Source organism: Salvia hispanica, chromosome 6 (genome assembly GCF_029641045.1).
Source record: "Salvia hispanica isolate PSC_SH4W2 chromosome 6, Shi_PSC_v1, whole genome shotgun sequence".
NCBI lineage: Eukaryota > Viridiplantae > Streptophyta > Magnoliopsida > Lamiales > Lamiaceae > Salvia > Salvia hispanica.
Window position 1 is genome coordinate 4,970,331 of NC_142697.1, and position 5,720 is coordinate 4,976,050.

The 5,720-nt window shown below is 41.0% G+C and overlaps 1 non-coding gene across 1 annotated transcript; it reads right to left on the reverse strand.

Annotated features, from left to right (window-relative positions):
- Window positions 1-5,233: 5,233 nt before the first annotated feature.
- Window positions 5,234-5,340, reverse strand: LOC148923106 (small nucleolar RNA R71). The gene has a single exon (XR_016133073.1). It is a non-coding gene; the product is annotated as a small nucleolar RNA R71 (small nucleolar RNA).
- Between the last annotated feature and the right edge of the window lie 380 nt (window positions 5,341-5,720).

Here is a 5,720-nt window from a genome sequence, read left to right on the forward strand (position 1 = left end):
CGTGTTCGATATCCGGTACTAACCTTTTGCTATACTATACCTACTCTGTATACTTGCAGGTATTTATAGTGCAAATAAAAAGTGCATCAAGTGCATACATAAATCGAGACTGATCCCCACTAGGTCAGATAGAGTCCACGCTATTGCTTTCTGGTTCCTCCCCAGCACTTCCCAATAGCTTGACTTCCTGTTCCTGGGTCAGAAGGCTGTTGATTATGACAGGCAGAGATTCGCCTTCGCCCAACTAGGCATATTTCAGACCGGGAGGGAGGTTCTTCAACTCTTTCTTTGGAGGTGGTACTTCAGGTGGCAACGGATTCTTCTCTATTCTTTTTTTTACCAGCTCATCCAACTCTGGCAACTTTTCCATACTGGCCAGTTGGACTGTTCACTTGGACCCAGGGGATCCTGTCTTGCCGCATAAATCCATTATTGACTTTGTGATTTCCTCATCAGATAGCCCTTGCTTAATAACTGCTTCACACCATCCCGCAACTTCTTTCCTCATAGATTCAGTCATTTCCGAGGTATCAGCCTGTTCCTGCAATAACTCGGTCTCAAGAAACTCCTGGACCAGGGGGTTAATCACATCAACAAAATGGAGGTTTTCCACGTCAAGTGGTTTCATCATAGCTTCATCAATACTAAAAGTGAATTTTCCCCATTGTAATCTAAACAGATGGTGCCATCAAAAACATCAATTAAAGTCTTAGCGGTCCTAAAAAATGGTCTTCCTAAAAGAACGCCACTAGACTCAGCAGTTTCGTTTTCACTCATCCTAATCACATGGAAATCGGCAGGGTATAGAAAATCATGAACTTTAACTATCGCATTTTCTAGCACTCCTTCAGGGCTAATGCATGATCTATCTGTTGGGGTTTGTATACTAAAAGATGCTTCGAGCGTACATGCCTTTGTACAGTCAGCTTGTGCATGTATACGAGAAACGCCACATCCACTTGTTTACCTATTTATGAGAATAAATAATATAATATAAATGGTTTATTATTGAAATATGATAAACAAGTCTAAGGCTTTTTACTAAGAAGGTCAAGTAGGGAAATTCGATGAATCTCCTCATGAGTTTTCCAGTAGGGGACTTGGCCAGATCTAGTAAGAAGAAAAACGTATTCACAACCTAGATAGGCTTTGGCTACCTATTGGAACGGTTGCGGTGTTTGTGATAATTCTCTCTTACCTAAGATGAGATTAGTAACACCGGTGTGGTAAAGCACTGAAAGGATCTAATCCGAAATGTATTCTTTATTGCTATCTACTGAAAGAATATATTTCAAGAAAGTTTAGTATTTTCTAGTCTATGATATTAATATCAATATTGTTTATTCAATCAAACGCCACTTTGACTTATCAATATGTGAGAGTTTGTACGTAACTCAAGTTCATGATATCTTGGGTGGTAGTAATTGAATAACATGAAGGTATTGGAATATTATTTCATAGAATTCGCGTGCCCAGTGTGGTATGATTAAATCCCTAAGGGGTGATCCCCAAGAGGTGTTTGAAAGAGGAATTTATTATTCAGAAAACTGCGCAGTTGGAATTTATTCCACGAATAATAAATAAAGTTTCAAACTAGAAAAACTCTTTGGAGAATTAATTTAATTCTAGTCACATAGCAGACAAAAGAATTAAATTGATGGATCAAGATAATCTTAAACGCGGGAAATATTATAAAATAAAATGGACCCAAGTTATTTGTAATTTGGTGATTTAAGTGGGAGTGCAATATTATTCTTTAGTGGAATAAAATAATATTCCATTGATAATATATTAAATCATGGATCATTTGATTTAATTAGTAATTTATCTAATGGGTGAGCCCAACACTTAAGTCATTCCATGGATCCCCAACCTAGCCCAACAAGTCCATTATAAATAGTGATGAGATGTGAAAACCCTAGCACACCATTCATTCACAACACTCCTCCCTAAACCCTAGAAGCCGTCGCCGGCTCTCTCTCTCTCTCCTTGCCTCGGTTTTCGTGCCTTGGCACGTGGGAGAATTAGGGTTTTGTTTTTGTTCTTGTTCTATCCTAATTCATAGGATTAGATCAAGACAATATTGAGTTTGTGATTGGGTTTCTCTAGATCTCTTCAAGACTATTATTGATTATTCAAGATCCGCCCACACGGATGGATGATCAAGGACTACGGAATAGGTTGGAAGATTCACGGTCGATAAACCAAGGATCTCCGGGTGGTGCAGCTAGCAACTTCGATCCTATGATGGATCAAAATGAGGTAACAATCGAATCTACATCAAATTGCATGATTATGTGTTTATTTGATGTTATATCTATAGATCTATGTTTATTGCATGAAATTGGAGTTGAATGCATAATCACCTAAATAGATCCGTTCTAGGATCTGTTTGGTTTCCGTGTCTTCCGCTGCGGTAGTCCCAACACTATTAGCTAACTGTATCACCACTTTCGTATCGGTCATTCTTGCTCCTACCGGTTTTTTATATATGGAAAGCGGAAACACATTAATAGATGCACCTAGATCACACATAACATGCTCGACTTTGACATCTCCTATAGTGATAGGTAAGGTAAACATACCTGGGTCAGTTTGCTTTGACGGCATTATCCTCTTTTGAATCACTACAAATACATTATCCCCGATCACGATCTTTCCATCGGATTTTGCCTTGCCCGCAATGAACTCCTTAATAAATTTACTGAACAGGGGCAGCTTCATAGCCTCCAGGAACGGGAGATTGATCTCCAGCTTTCCAAAGATCTCCATGAAATCCACAGGGTTGTCCTTTTTCTTCTTGGCATCCCCTCGGTAGGGAAAAGGTTTAACCCTCTTTGTTGCGTTGGTCGGATCTTCCTTAGAGGGCTCTTTCGCCTCTCCTTTCTCTTTGTCAGTTTCTACCTCAGGCTCCGGGTCTAAGAAAAATGGGTCAGCCATTCGAGGTAACGATCCTCCCAAGTCACCGGCTTAGATATCATCCTCTGCCCTAACTTCTTCTTTTTGCTGGACCGGATGGATAACATCCTCGCTCATTGGCACTGGCGTTTCATCATTTACCTTCAGCTTGGGTCCTTCATATGCTTTCCCGGATCTCAGGGTAACTTGGTGATACGCCCGGATTTTGCACTGTTTTAAGGCCATTATTTGGTCCGTTTTTGTTATCAAAATCACTCTACATGTCCATTATTTGCATATTCTATACATTTGGTATTTTGACGTGTTTTGTGAGAAATGTGCATATTTGAGCCGAAAAGGGGAGTAAAAACGCATAGTCTGGAAATCTGGAGTCAGACGGCGACCAGCGACCGCCGCGAAGTTGTACGGCGATCGCCGGCGCCCGGCGGTCAGAGCTATGTGGCGGCCCGCCTCGGAAATTTACGCTAGGAGAAGAGTCTCGCCCGGCGACAGCCGGAGGACATGTGGCGGTCCGCCACCGAAGGGTCAGAGTCTCTGGACTCCAACGCGGCGACCGCCGGCCAAGGTGCGGCGGCCCGCCGGAGAAAGGCGGCGAATCCGACCAGCCCTAGATTTGCTCCAAGATTTACCAAATTTTGAAGATCTTTTCCTTCTATGATGAGGAATAATTTTCCCCTATAAATAGGACCTCAAGCTTCATCAAAAGAGGAGAACACATTCATAGAGAAAGAGAGTGACTACTCGCAACATTCATAGAGATCAAAAGCTAGAGTACTTCAATTGTGCAAGGAGTTGGAGAAGGATTTCAAGAACGACAAGGATTCAACCTACGGGTTTTATTTGCTTTAGTTTTATGTTCAAATTGTTTTCCCTTCAATCTATGTTTTTAGTTTATTCAGTCATGTGTAACTAAACTCATAGGATTCTAGGGATGTGTTAGTAGCAACTTTGGTTATACAATTCCGTTTTCTATTTAATATCCGCTTTGTTTTTACTTTGTTTCTTCCCTAAGTTAATCATGATGCTTCATAATTGAGTGACACAATTATGTATGATTCAATACAACTTGCTTCATAACTGTGACAGAGTTCTAGCGAGTTAGATCCACTTAGTAGACACTACAGTTAGCTTCCTTTAAAACGGCACTGTTAATTGAGAGTGAGGACTTTTCAAGGGTCTTAGGAGCTTTTTGGAGTTACGTGTTAGGATTGACAACCCTAACGTTAGTAATCAACGTTTGTATCGCATGAGCATAAGCTAGGTGACTCGTCCTTTCAAAGTATTAACTGTGCTAGGGTATTGTAGTTTGGAATTTGTATAACCATAAAAGTGAAAGCACATCCCTGGAATTCCCCTTATCTCTATACTTTTCTCTCCATGATTTGCTTGCATTTAGTTGTTTACTGTTTTTAATATTTACTGTTTTCAAAAGTTTCCAAAAATTCTTGTTTCTCCAGATAGTAATTGAGTTCTAGTAGAAGATAGACACTTTGTGTACATCTTCCCCATGTTCGATACCCGGTACTAACCTTTTGCTATACTATACCTACTCTGTATACTTGCAGGTATTTATAGTGCAAATAAAAAGTGCATCAAGTTTTTGGCGCCGTTGCCGGGGAAGACAATTCACTTTGGAGTAATATCTTCAAACGATAATTTTACTACTTTGGATTTTTATTGCTTTTTGTTTTAATTTTTTTTTAATTTTTTAATTTTTTTTTTTGTTTTCGAGTCTTGCAGGTTTTGTATGCGAACGCGTTCTGGGAAGTACATCTTAGAGCCGCTTGATTTAGAACTTGAAAGAACTCGTAGAATAATAAGAAGTGAAAAAGGATCAGGAACAATGGGTGACCGAACAGATATTGAGAAGCTGCAGGAGATGGTGAAGTTGCTGATGGATGAGAGAGATGCGGAGAGAGCAGCCCGAGAAGCCATGGAAAAGAAGAACAGAGAAACATTACCTGTGATGAACATGTTCAATCATGGGAATATGATCACTTTTCCTAACGGTCCTCGTATTGATGCTAACAATTTTGAGTTACGCATGCCCCTTATCCAAAGGGTCGAGCAAACTCGTTTTGCAGGTAGGGCGACTGAAGATGCTAACCGCTATCTCTCCAAATTCGTGGAAATCGCAAACACTCTGAAATTAAATGGTGTCGACGACGATGCCATACGGGTAAGACTTTTTCCATTCTCATTGATTGATTCTGCTAAGGAGTGGTTTGAGTGTATGCCACCAGAAAAGGTCTCCACATGGAAGGACATCGTAGCTACCTTCCTCGACAAATACTACCCGCCAGGCACTATTTTGAAGCTCAAAAGTGAGATCTTTCAGTTCACACAAGGCCATGACGAGCCCCTCTATGAGGCATTTGCTCGTTTCAAAGCTCTTCTTCGAAAGTGCCCAAACCATGGTTTTTCCATAGACCATCAGGTAGGAATCCTCTATAATGGATTTAATGAGAAAATATGTGCTATGCTTGATTCAGGGGCAAATGGAGGATTTCTAAGAAAGACAGGAGAGGATGCCATGGCGGTGATCGAGGAGTTCGCCACCAACAGTCGGGGGTGGTCGAAGGAAAGGCATGCCACGAGAAGAGTAGCAGCCATAGAAGAGGCCGAAGGAAAGGCATGCCACGAGAAAGTTCTTTTGCTAAGGAGTTAGCAGAACTTAGAGTTAGGATTGATCAAATGGACATCTCGAGGAAGGAAGATCCAATTCCGGCAACTTCCATAGTGGCGGTCAAGGCACCCGAAACTGCCATATCAACTGTGGAAGAAATCAACTACGTGCAAGG